The 14,072-nt window shown below is 36.8% G+C and overlaps 1 protein-coding gene across 50 annotated transcripts in view; it reads left to right on the plus strand.

Moving 5' to 3' along the window:
• The window catches only part of SOX5 (SRY-box transcription factor 5), a 1,169,920-nt gene that overhangs the window by 930,210 nt on the left and 225,638 nt on the right, over window positions 1-14,072 (plus strand). The gene's annotated exons all lie outside the window — the stretch shown is intronic.

Genomic DNA, 14,072 nt, shown 5'->3' on the forward strand with positions numbered 1-14,072 from the left:
ATCATTCTCTTGAAGCTGTATCTTGAGAATCTAATAGATTTAAGTGTAAATATCATAGATGACAGAAGCAAACATGTCAAAATGATTTCATTTGCATGCTTCTCATATTTAGGTTTCTTTGACAAAAAAATTTATCCCATTTTTTTCTAACTGGGTCAGCTAGCCTTAGTTTCTACACTGTGGATTATATAGCCAATCATTCGTGTTCACCTGAGATTTTAATAAGCTAGTCACAGCTTTTAGTGAGATAGAGAAACAGCATCAGTGAAATATCGCAGCCAAGACTCTTTGCCTTCCTTAAGCATGAACAACAGATTTCTAATGTGATATTGTCTATCTATCCATATCTGGAGTATGGTTATTCATTCAGTGCTTTAAAACTATTTATTGGGTTTCATGTTTAAGCTTGCTGACTTGGGATATAACTTTAGTTGATGGTACCAAGTTAGCCACACTTGAAATGATTTGGTTATTGAAAACTGAAGATAATAAAATTATTATGGCAATTTCTGATTATAAATAAGATAAAATTCCATAGTGAGCGATGTGGGCCTTTACAAGTCACTTGGTTTCACTGTAATTTGATGAGGATACCAATAGTTTTGTTTTTATAATTTTTATGAGATTGAGATTGTCTTCTGTTAAATGGAATCGCAAAACCCATATTATAAATGTGTGGAAGGGTCAGTCAGCTGTATTTTCTGACCATTTAAATTGTTCGATACCTTAGTACTTTTTTGGAATTATTCCATAATTATGACCACTGTGTTAATAGTGTGGATTTAAAACATTGTCATAATGTCAACATGTGGAAATTGGTAGATTTCTTGCTCCAGAGCTTGGAGCATTTTAATTTGTAAGTCAGAGCATTTTTTTAAATGAAGTGCCTTATACTGTTCTAGAAATGATATGACTTCATTATGATATCACATGACTGTCTTCTAGTGAGCGGGAGCCAGCTGTAATGGCTTGCTCAAGATCACGTGACTTAGAGATAGAACTAGGGTTAGCAAAGCAAAGTTTTCTGACTGTTGGTAGAAATTTTGCTGAGTATGAGGATTTTAGAAGCTTAGAATCTCTATTTGATCGAAATATTACCCTTCTGTCCTCCACTAGTTAACAGGATAGGGGAAAAAAAACAAAAAAAAACTGGTAGTCCCTAAAGGAAATAATGTCACACTGCTGGCAATTTGGGGGAAACATTAAGAGATGTAGGGTATTATATCTGTGTGTTCTCTTTCCAGTGTTAGTACAGATAAATGATACTGACAGAGTCAAAACGCATCAAGCTATTTTTTTTTTTTAAGTCTGGGAATGTTTCAGGCAAGAAATAAGTACTGAGCAAGAGTGACAGTCTGAAAGGAATCAATTTTCACAGCTTCTAGTATACTCATTAACTAAAAGAATAGTTCTAAAGTATATTTTATAAATTGTTAATTTGGAGCTGTCTTACAAACACTCAATAGTTATGAAAATCACAATATATGTAAATTAGTCTATTGAGAAATTGTTCAAACAGTTATGGGAAGCGCTGATGTAGTGGCATGTGTAGAAATAGAAGATTAAAAATATAGAAGACATCCTTTTTGTTCCCCACATAAATCCTTAACCATATTTCCTTTTAAGAAGTTTTTCTCTCCCTTTTCTCTAATTCCTCCTTTTTTTGGCAGTATAGGAGAGGGAGGTAGAAGATTAAAAATCAAACCTGTTATGATAGAAGGCAAATGAAATTTATAACAAGTGTTATTATTAAGTGAATTTTTGTCGATGAATACATAGTCAATGCTCATGTAAGAATTTGCCGTAGATTAAATTTTATTTGATATCTGAAAATACGTATGTAATATATTTTGAATTTCATCAACTTTTTTCTTAAGCATGAAGCTTTAAGACCTTGTAGAAATAAACATACCACTTACATTATTCATCCTGCTTGAATTTTTTAGATATTTTATGCAGTTGTTCCTTTCAACCTTAGAAAAAAAATACCTTTTAGTTCCTTTATTGATATAATAGTGGACTACAATGTAATTAGTCCAAAAGTAGGACAGGTTTTACAATTTTTGTTTTAACTCTAAATATATAAGACATTAACTTGCTGCACATATTAGGAAAGACATGCAGTAAATACATTAGATGGGTTAACCAGATCTGTGAGATAGATTAGATTGATAGGTAAGAGAGCAGAATGAATTTTCATACTTGATAGCTACAGTAACAGGAGGGTGATGTTTCCTAAAATTCTCCTCATTCTTTTATAATATCTCTTTAAAGTAGAGGTTAACTTAGTCATCTTTATTCCATTTGAAGTATATTTCACTCAACTTAAACATAGAGTAAGTCTGTATGTGTGTGTATGAACATTCACATATGCTAATGACCCAGATTATTTAAAATATTTCTCTTGACCTTTTAATTATATATTTTTTCAACTCAAGATGTACAAGAACAGTGGTAAGTTTTACTCCTTAGTTATTTATTGAAGAGAATACCATAAGGATTGGCAAATTAGTTTATTTCATTACTTAGGAGCAATTCTTTATGAACTGTTTTTATCTCTTTAAAAAACAACCTCAGCTCTAAAATTGCATGATCTTAATTGGGTTGAAAACTCAATCAACATTACTTCTTTATAAAGACTTTATAGAGTCATAGTCTTCAAAATTTATTCACATAACTGACTCATGAGGATTAAAGGAAGAATTAAGAAAGCTTTCTGTCATTCTTTGGAGGATCATAAATCAATTCATTCTACCAATAAAATCATGCATAATATCAAAAACATCCTATCTTCCTTTAAGAACTTGTCTCTTTATGAGATCCTTAATTTTAGGAGCACTAAGAAAGTTTAATCTTGTTTTTCTACTGTTTAACAGTGCTCTTCTTTAATATTTTTGTTTATTGTCCTTAAAAAGGAGTATTTTGTACTTTTATTTACTATGTCTAGCTAACTTTTAATGCATATTATTATATAAGATGAACTTTATAAATATTTCAGAGAAAAATATTCTTATAGGTTTTTTGAGGGTAATTTCTTTTTCTTTTGCTGTATTGGTTGTACTATAATGCCCAGCTTCAGCAATTTTATTTTTTGACTCATCTCTCTTTTTATAATAAATCAGCTTGTTTCTAATACTTGTAGGTGGTTTATGTTTCTAATTATGGTCCTAGACCAGTGGTTCGTCTTGACCTGATTCACTGTTACCAAAACCTTTTAAAGTAAATGAATGAGTGAGCTCTAGTCAGTATCCATTATGGCAATAAACTGAATGTTCCTAGAGACTTGTTTTCTTTTTGTCTTGAAGCTTTGTGTAGGACATGGTTTCTACAGCTATGGGTGTGGGGATGGGAAACAGGTCCTAGCTTTAAATTTCTTACCCTTTTCCAGTAATACTTAAAGGAATTTAAGATTCTTATTAGCATCTTAGGGGGTAGGTTCAACTACATGCTCTAGTATGAAACTGACTTAAATATTTTTAAAGGTGAATTTAAAGATATTGTTACTTCCTTTCAAATGCATAATTTCATGATTACCAAATGGAAGCTCAGTGTTTAAACTTATATTTGTTGCATTCTCTCTTCTGATAAACTTCTCCAACTATTGTTCATTGTATTCTCTTGGGAGCAAAGAATTGGTATTTAATAACCTGTGTCATTATTTTTGATTCATAAAGTAAGCACGTACAAGACTAATAGTAGCTTTGGGAGACTTATTCTGTTTAGGACTAAGCAAATTTCTGTTATTAGCTGTTCAATGTGTATATTCCATTCTATGTATGAAAGAGCTTGATTCTTTGGGGGTTATAAGATTATATAACTGTATGAAATTTAAGTGTATTAAATGGTTAAACAAAAAGATAAAGAGGAAGTTCTTTGGATTTTGACATACTCAGATTCAGATTCTCCATCTTTATACCTCGTCTGCTGGGTGATCTTGGGAAAACTGCTCAATCCTTCTGAGTTTCATTATTCTGGTCTATTAAATGGGGATTATAGTACCTAAGTCACACCTAGTTAGTGTAAGGATTAAATGGCATTATCCTTGCATGCAGTGAGCACACAGTGCTAAAGGTTTTTTGCCTAAGTTTTTAGAGAGAAAAGCTTCTTTCTGTTTTTCTCATGATGGACAATTTAATGAATATTTCTAGCAAGAGCATAATTTCTAGAAAAAACAGTATAACCTACATGGCAGCAGCCACTGAAAACTGTAAGTTCTCTGTTCCAAATTTATATGATTTTTTGAACTACAACAGATTTTTAGAAAGCCTTTATTTAGACACATCTCTCATTTTGACACTTGTAAACTGAAACCAAGTAAGGTTAGAAGACTTTCCCAATGTCACATAAGTTGTTACTTGTGGAATGATGGCTGGATTCCAAGTTTCTCGAGTCTTGGTCCAGTTCATTTTTATTTTACTGATATTCTACCATGTAAGGTTTAATGGCCCAAAGTTTTTAAATGAGTTTTCTTTCCCTGGGAACTTATTCCTACAAAGTAAAAATACATCTTGACTTATATACAATTGAATGATGAAGTTGCAGTCATAGGCTCAACCAATTTGTGATAAAGGTTTCATTTTATTGGAGCCAGAGTTCTCTGAGCTCATTAAGAGTTTTGGTAATTCTCGATAAATTATTATGCAGAAGGAAATCCATTCAAATATTGTATTGAAAACATAATAATGTTAAAGGTGAAATAATAGTACCTGCCTGACCTGCTGATTTATGATTTCTTTCTCTGAGTGTGGTAAGCTGGAAGCATTTTACCCCCCCTCAACAATACCCCACACACATGCATGAGCACAAAGAGATTGCAAAGTAACCTTGTCTCTTTAGGAAACTGGAAATGCCAAGAATAAACGCTGTATAATTAAGGTAGCATTTCAACCAGAGAAGGAAATATGTTAACTCCTTGAGCTCTGAGTAATGTTTTACTCTATGAAATAAAATGTACCGCACCTGGAAGGGTATAGTTCTTGGCATTCAGATAGATTTTTTAGAGGAGAGAACCTGAGAATACAAAGTAGGAGCTTTAAGAATGATTTTCCTCTCTTCCTTGTACTGAAGGAGAACTTCCTATTGAGAAGATGAGTGTCCTGAGAGAGCAGTGATGATAACTGAAGGTCTGCCCTTTACTCAGAGGGAGCCACTTTAGAATCATTATAGCACGTGCATGTGTGCTTAGTCGCTTCAGTCGTGTCTGGCTCTGTGTGACCCCATGGACTGTAGCCTGCCAGGCTCCTCTGCCCATGGGATTCTCCAGGCCAGAATACTGCAGTGGGTTGCCATTTCCTTCTCCAGAGGATCGTCCTGGCCCAGGGGTTGAACCTGAATCTTTACAACTCCTCCATCGACAGGTGAGGTCTTTACCACTAGTGCCACCTGGGAAGGCCCTTTCAGCATTCTTTTTTTTTTTTTTAATGCATCTCATGGCCATTGCCTAATGATAGAATTTCTATAATTGATACTATTTCTTGATCTGGACAAAGCTGCCTTTGTTCATAGAGATACAGATAGATTGATATGCATATATCCCAACCCAGAAATCAAACTGGGGTCTCCTGCATTGCAGGCAGATTCTTTACCAACTGATCTATCAGGGAAGCCCGTATGTATTTTACTTTTTATTAATGTTACATGTGCCTCATGGCTAAAAGAGTACCGGAGAATAATGACAGCCCTCCAGAGCCCAGGCCTCTGTACTGTGCCCACATTTTTACTCAGAAGGCACCTCCTTACAATCTGCTTTTATTTTTAATAACTTCCTATTATTTACTTCTGTATATCAAATGAACTTTCCCTAGTGGCTCAGAGAGTAAAGAATCTGCCTGCAATGCAGGAGACCAGGGTTCGATCCCTGGGTCGGGAAGATACTCTGGAGAAAGGAATGGCTGCCTACTCCAATATTCTTGCCTGGATATTACAATGCTGTTTCTGACTTATCAACTTTACATATCATTAACTTAGAACTGGAAGGCATAGTTCTGGTATTGCAAGAACTATGCAGTACCAGAGGCTGCAAAGGCTGAAAAACCAGCAGCCTTTCCTGATCCCTTCCCTCACCCCATAATATAGTTACACATGTCATTGAAGTTCTTCTAATAGATATTTTTAAACTTTAGTTAACTTACACCTCTTTTCTCATTCAGTCAGCTATAAATAATGTCTCAGCATTTGCCTTGTTGGATGAAGATGACATCTCTCTTCTCTCACACCTAAAAGTGCTGATTTCTGTTATTTGAATGTTTACTCTAAATATATATATATAATACATATGTGTATATATGTATATACAGCTGGGCTTCCCAGGTAGCTCAGTGGTAATGAATTTGCCTGCCAATGCAGGAGACACAAGAGATGCAGTTAAATCCCTAGGTCAGGAAGATCCCCTGGAGAAGGGATTGTCAACCCACTCCAGTACTCTTTCTGGGAAATCCCATGGACAGAGGAGCCTGGTGGGCTACAGTTCATGGGGTTGCAAAAGAGTCTGACATGATTTAGTGACTAAACAACAATACGCGCACGCACGCACGCACGCACACACACACACACACACACACACACACACCTATTGTGCTTTATGTGTTGTTAATCCTAAAGACTGAAATCAATGCATGATTTTTATGTTAAAGTATGAGACTACCTGTTTTTCTTCATAGTCTAATAGGATGCTCCTCATTTCATTTCTGTGTAGCTTCCAACTTTCCAATTGCCTTTTCGTTAGCCTTTCTTCCTCATGTTATTTGCCTTATCATCTCCATAATTTCTCAAGAATAAACAAGGCCTCCACAATCCAATTTTCCTTGATACCTGTTTCAAGGCAGGTTCTTTTGCTTTCATTTAAACTAGTCAGTCCTGCTGACATTCTAGGATGTCCCTTTATGGTTCTCCGAAGGGGATAAATCACTCTTTCCTATATTGTCCTCCTTGGTTTATCTCCTTCTCTTGGTCCAGAATCACATCAGATATAAATCACAGATCAGAATCACATCCAGATATAAAGTTTTTGGCATAAAAAGTTCTAAATGTACACATATGTAATAATGCTCCATTTTACCCCCCTTCTTGATTGGTAGTTTGGTGCAAGTAAAATTGTAATTGAAAGTAATTTTTCTTATATTTTAAATTCATTGATTCATCATCTGCTAGCATCTATGAGAAATACAGTGTTGATCTGATGTTTCTGTTGGTGAAGACCAATATTTTCCCTTTCTGAAAACTTTTAGTATCTTCTATTTACTGTGACATTTCATTATAAATGAAAAAATCAGATATATATTGATATTTTTCTTATTTATTTTGTAAAAACTATGAATCTTTATTCTAAAGTTATTCTTTTGGTCTTATTTTATCCCCTTTATTTTTCATTTTTTTCCTGAATCTCCTATTAGGCAGACATTGTATTTTCTGTGTTAGTAACTAGGTTTCTTATTGTTCATATTTTGTTCTCTGTTATTTGTTTTTCATTTTAGGTGATACCTACACTTTATCTCCTAAAATTTTTAATTGGATCTTTGAGAAATTGCCTTTTTAATTTCAATGAGAAACTTCTTATTTTCTGATAATTCCTTCTTCAGGTTATCCTCTTGTTTAATGGATTATTTCTCCTTGAATATCTCAGGGTATGTAAATTAGAGGGTTTAACCAAAAAATTAAGTTCTCATTTCCTTAATTTATCTTTTATCTCATTTTCACCAAGTTGCTTATCTTGATGTTACTCTTTCAGCTTGAAGTTCTGCTTGAATTAGAAAATGATTGTTATCCATCCAGATTCAAGGATGAGACAAGAAAAAGTAGACTGGGAACACTGACTTTAATGGACTGCGAACACTGACTTTAATGAGGTTATATCAAGAGGCGGGCACTGGTTTAGAGAGAACAGAAAGCTAACCACACATAACATAAATCCTGTATGTGGGTACACAAAGGTCTTTTTTCTGGGATTCCAGTGATCATGTGGACTATCTTATGTTTCCCTGGACTATTCAATTTCTGTTGGGGCGGGGGGCACTGTGGTGTAGATGGGGAGGGTGAAAGTTACTTTCAAATACAGCAAGTTCTCTATATACGAATGAGTTCTGTTCCAAGAGCATGTTTGTAAGTCCAATTTGTTTGTAAGTCCAACAAAGTTTAGTCCAGGTACCCAACTTACACAATCAGCTATGTAATACTTTACTGTAATAGGTTATAGTACTTTGCACACAAATCATATATAAAAAGCAAACATAAAAAATAAAACATTTAAAATCTGATAGTACAGTACAACAGCTGGCATACAGGGGCTGGCATCAAGTGAACAGATGAGAAGAGTTACTGACTGGAGGAGGGAAGGGAGGTGAGAGATGGTAGAGCTGAAGGATCATCAGCAATAAGAGATGGAGGGAAGCTGTAATTCCACTCAAGCCTAATGTTGATGGCACCGGTTCTGGTTCTTTGCTGGATTCAAGTCTGTGTACTCACTTGAAAAGACAATGCAGTGATGTTTGGGTAGTAGCTCTTTTTTTCTCATCATAGATGACATGGTAGCACTGAATCATATTCTGAGTGACAGCTACAACCCTTGTGTACCATTCTACGTTCACATCCTGTGCTTCAAAATCTAACAGTGCCTCATCAAAGAAAATCCCCTTGCCGCTTCCTATGTCATAATCTCTTCGACTCTTCAGTTACTTCTTCTTCCTCTCGTCTCTCCACTCTCTCACTTTTGTGCTTGGGTGCTACTTAGCAGTACCAGCTACATCATTGATGCTTTAACACGTGCTTTAGGACATCCGGGGCTTGACATAAAGATGCTGTACTAGTGTACTCTCTACAGTACCATAAAGTACACAAAAGCACAGCCACGTGAGAGTGCACGCCAGACCCCTGAAACAACTTACTTGATTGGAACATGCAAATGCACATTCTCATCTTTGAAAATTTGCGTACTGAGGGTTTGTACGCAGGGAATTTACTGTGATATTATTGTTTTCAACCCAGGCCTTAAAATCCTGTTCTCTCTCATACCCTGTGTTTCAAGTCCTAAGACATTTTGGTAATTCTAAGTAAAAGTAAGCCCCATTTTTATTTAACCTCCTCCAAGTATATACTCTATTATGTCTCATCCATTTTTCTTAATTAATGCTCTACAGTTGCTTTTCATCTTCCAAAACTTTGGTGATATTTCCTACATGTGTTTGCCTTGTATTAATTACCTTATGTGATGTAAGTTTATAAATTTACCTGTTTTATAATCTTAATGATGTCTTTAGAAAGAACAGAGATACATACATAAGGTCAGTCTATCTTGGATTATAAATCGAACATCATTTTTTTTAAATAGAAAAAAAAATTGGAACAATAACCAGTTTCTGGGAACAAACTAGTCCTTATGAAGAGGATGAATTACTACAAAAAGTTGAATCTTGAGGTTCCATAACCAAAATTCACAGTTCTAAGATTTGTAAAACGTAAAATGTATGTTTTAGTTTCTCAAGGGACATAGATATAGAGAATTTCACCATCCTTTTCCTCTTTGCTTTAAATTTATCAAAAATATGAGTTCATATTTATATATAATTTTAGATGGTGACCTTGATATTTTAAACTTTTTGATATCATTATTAAGACCTTTGTCGAAATAACAGCTATATCTTATGACTCTATTGAAGTGATGTTGACAATAGTTTTTGGAAGTTGTAATCCTGGTTTTGTCATTCATTCATCCTCATCCTGACATGGGCTCCTCACTAATGCATTTCATGGAAGGAGATTATTTTTTTCCCTCACTTATTTACATGAATCTCAATCTTGTTGTTTTCCTTTTTCTGTTAAACAGTTTCTATGCAGTTTCTTTGTTTCTTCTTTCTCCAGTCATTGCAGTATGATTTTTGAAGTGAATCCTGTTTTTCCTTAAATCCAGTATGACCATGCTGGGCATCAAGGCTGACCCAGAAAGCAGTCTGAGAGCAGCAATTCCCATGACTTTCCAGCCTTTCCCAAACATCATTACCTTCAAAAAAAGTTGAACACAGTTCTTCACTGAGACTCTGCAGTTCATATCTTATCAAAGAAGAGTTAACAAAGAAGTTAACAAAGAAGAGTCCCTCAGTGCTTAGATAAAACCTGGGAATGCAGTTATCAAATAGTGGGGCACAAAACAAAGCAAGTTATCAACAGGTTTGGAGAATATAGGTCAAAAGTCAATATGTTGGCCTAAAATGAATTTATTTTATTTCACTTTAGTTTATATAGTTAGTGTCATAAATAAATACGGTAGCAAGAAGAGCTCACAGTCTTTAGAAAAAATTTCTGTCTCTATCTTTGAAGAGAGTTGACAAACAGGTGGGAAATTAGATGCCAGTGAAATTAACAGTGTTTACATAAAATGAATTAGTTTTATGAAAAATAATTATATCATGAGTCAAGTCAACCATCCCAGACATCCCTAGCACATAGTGAACTTCTTTCAGTTCTATGGTGAGTCATTGGAAGAACTGATGCTGAAGCTGAAGTTCTAATACTTTGGCTACCTGATGGAATTAGCTGACTCACTGGAAAAGACTCTGATGCTGGGAAAGATTGAAGGCAGGAAGAAAAGAGGGCGACAAAGGATGAAATGGTTGGATAGTATCACCTACTCAATGGACGTGAGTTTGAGCAAGTTCTAGGAGTTGGTGATGGGAATGGAAGCCTGGTGTGCTGCAGTCCATGGGGTCACAAAAGAGTCGAACACAACTTAGTGACATAACAACAATAACATAGAGTACTAATTTCTACTCAAAAGTTGGTAAATTTTTATGTAATTTACAGGCAATAAAAAATTGACTTTTTACTTTGTATATGTCTATTCCCTTGGCTCTTTACTGCAGAAAAGGAAGATTCAGTTCAGTTCAGTTCAGTCGCTCAGTTGTGTCCAACTCTGTGAATTTCAGCACACCAGGCCTCCCTGTCCATCACCAGCTCCCGGAGTTCACCCAAACTCATGTTCATCGAGTCGGTGATGCCATCCAACCATCTCATCCTCTATTGTCCCCTTCTCCTCCTGCCCCTAGTCCCTCCCAGCATCAGAGTCTTTTGCAGTGAGTCAACTCTTCGCATGAGGTGGCCAAAGTACTGGAGTTTCAGCTTTAGCATCAGTCCCTCCAAAGAACACCCAGGACTGATCTCCTCTAGGATGGACTGGTTGTACCTCCTTGCAGTCCAAGGGACTCTCAAAAGTCTTCTCCAACACCACAGTTCAAAAGCATCAATTCTTCAGCACTCAGCTTTCTTTACAGTCCAACTTTCACATCCATACCTGACCACTAGAAAAACCATAGCCTTGACTAGACAGACCTTTGTTGGCAAAGTAATGTCTCTGCTTTTGAATATGCTTAATTAAGTTAAATAATCTGTGAAGGAAAAGATAAATAGAACTCAGTATGACTTTATGATACCATATTGGTCCCCTGTTTTCCCTTGAAGGAGAAACGAAAGGAAAGCTGAAGTTGCTTAATTTTCATTGAATATTCTAGAAGTGCTTAATTCTTAGTTTTCATTATGCTAGACCTCACAGCAGAATTCGTTAAATTGATTACTCCCACTTTCTTGGACTACTCTTCCACTGGCCTCCAAAAGACCACCGTCTGCTTTTCTTCCCCGTTCTCAGTTTACTTTGGTAGGTTCTTTCCTATCCCTAAAAGGATAACTTGCAGCTGTTCTCTATAATCTGACTTCTTTATCTCCATTTATTTCCTAAATGATCCTTTCTAAAGTCTTTGTACACCATCGTATAGATAATACTCCAAAATTTAACTGGAGAGTCTCTGTCTCTCATCAGGACCTCAGAGTCTAATACCCAGCTGTCTGTTGAGCCTATTTAAAGGGATAACTAATATGCACCTCAAATTTCACATTTCCCAAACAGAACCTTTGATCATCTCCCCCATCTCATTCTTTCCTGATTTATCCCACTGTGGATATGATACCATTTACCTAGTTGTTGTTGCCAAAGACCTAGGAGATGTCTTGGTATCCTCTCACTCTCTTATGTCTCACAGCTAATCCATTGGAATTGGCCTTTATCCTCAAATTGAGCAACTTCTCCCATGACCAGTCTAGTATGAGTTATCATCATTTCTTATCTAAACTGTAGTAGCCTCCTAACCAAGCTGGTCGTCCTACTGACTCTGTTGAGCTGCTAAGTAGGATTTTCATGTAGCTGCTAGAGTAATCTTCTAAATTTAATTGTACTGTTTATACTTGCCCAGTTGTGTCCGACTCATTGTGACCACATGGACTGTAACCCACCAGGCTCCTCTGTCCATAGGGTTTCCCAGTTGAGAATACTGAAGTGGGTTGACATTGCCTCCTCCAGGTGATCTTCCTGACCTGGAGTTCAAGCCCACGTCTCTTGTGTCTCCTGTATTGCATGTAGATTGTTTCCTACTGAGCCATTAGGGAAATCCAATTATGCAGCAACCGTTCTCAAAATCAGGTCACTTAAAATGAATTCACTCTTCTTACCATAGTGTACTGGGCTATTCTTGATTGCACCAACCCCAAACTTTGTCCCTCATTCCTCCCACCCTAGAAACTAGTCCTTTCTGGTTGCAAGGACTATGGCAACAATGTTCTAGCATCGAAATATTTGTATTTGTCATTCTTCTGACCTGGAATGCTTTCTTCACTTCATCACTTAACTCGGATGCTTACTTCATTTAGCTCTCTCTCCCAGTGCCATCCTCCTCAGGGAAGCCATCTCTGAAAGTGAAGCAGTCCCTGCCTTCTCCAGTCAGTCTCTGATCTCTTGTCCTGCTTGCTTGTCTTTATAGCACTACCACTCCCTTCAGTTTACTTGGTTTTTGCCGTTCCATTGCTGCTACCAAATGCACCCTAGCATGGGGTTCAATGGGGTCAAAGATTTTATCTGCCTTGGTCACTACTGTATCCAAAGAACCTGTAAATGTTGTTAGCATATAATGAGAACTTAAAAATACTTCTTAGTGTATGACTATATGAATGAATAAAGTGATGGCACATTATCCAGTCCATAGTATACATAAAAATAAATTGTAAGACAGTATTTTTCTCAAGGGATTAAAGTAGATGCTATGAAAGTGAAAGTCACTCAGTCCTGTCTGACTCTTTGTGACCCCATGGACTATACAGTCCATGAAATTCTCCAGGCCAGAATACTGGAGTGGGTTTCCATTCCCTTTTCCAAGGACCTTCCCAACCCAGGTATCGAACCCAGGTCTGCCACATTTTAGGTGGATTATTTACCAACTGAGCCACCAGGGAAGCCCAAGAATACTGGAGTGGGTAGTGTATTCCTTCTCTCTCAGTGTATTCCTGATCCAGTAATTGAACCGGGGTCTCCTGCATTGCAGGTGGATTCTTTACCAGCTAGCTACCAGGGAAGCCCTTGAGAGCCATCAGTGAGAGATACCAACATTCCCTAGCACTGTATGTGATTTGTAGAATCATTTTGTACTTTGTACTATGAAGTAGTTGTTGTTTAGTCATAAGTTGTGTCTGACTCTTGCCACCCCATGGACTGTTGCCCATCAGACTCTGTCCATGGGATTTCCCAGTCAAGAATACTGGAGTGCATTGTCATTTCCTTCTCTGGGGGATCTTCCCTACCCAGGGATTTAACCTGCCTGCAGGCAGGTTCTTTATCACTGAGCCATCAAGAGCTTTAGGGAATCCCCAGGAAGCAGTAGACCATTGCTTATTAAGTGGTTGGCACTTTGTAGATGTCATTTCATATGATTATCACAAGAATCAGATATGTTATGCATGTGTGTGTGTTCACTAAGTCATGTCTTTGACTCTTTGCAATCCCATGGACTGTAGCCTGCCAGGCTCCTCTGTCCATGGGTGTTCCAGGCAAGAATACTGGAGTGGGTTGCCATTCCCTTCTCCAGTTGATCTTTCCAACCCAGGGATTGAACCCACATCTTTTGCATCTTCTGCATTGGCAGGTGGATTCTTTACCTCTAGCACCACCTGGGAAGCCCAGATAGGTTATGGCATTATCTCAGTTTTAGAGTGGAACTGAGGAGGGGTGTATGTCTGTGTGTGTGTATGTCTCTGAGATCCTGACA

Source organism: Bos grunniens, chromosome 5 (assembly GCF_055505025.1).
Source record: "Bos grunniens cultivar Pamir isolate PY7600 chromosome 5, Bosgru_T2T1.0, whole genome shotgun sequence".
Taxonomy (NCBI): domain Eukaryota; kingdom Metazoa; phylum Chordata; class Mammalia; order Artiodactyla; family Bovidae; genus Bos; species Bos grunniens.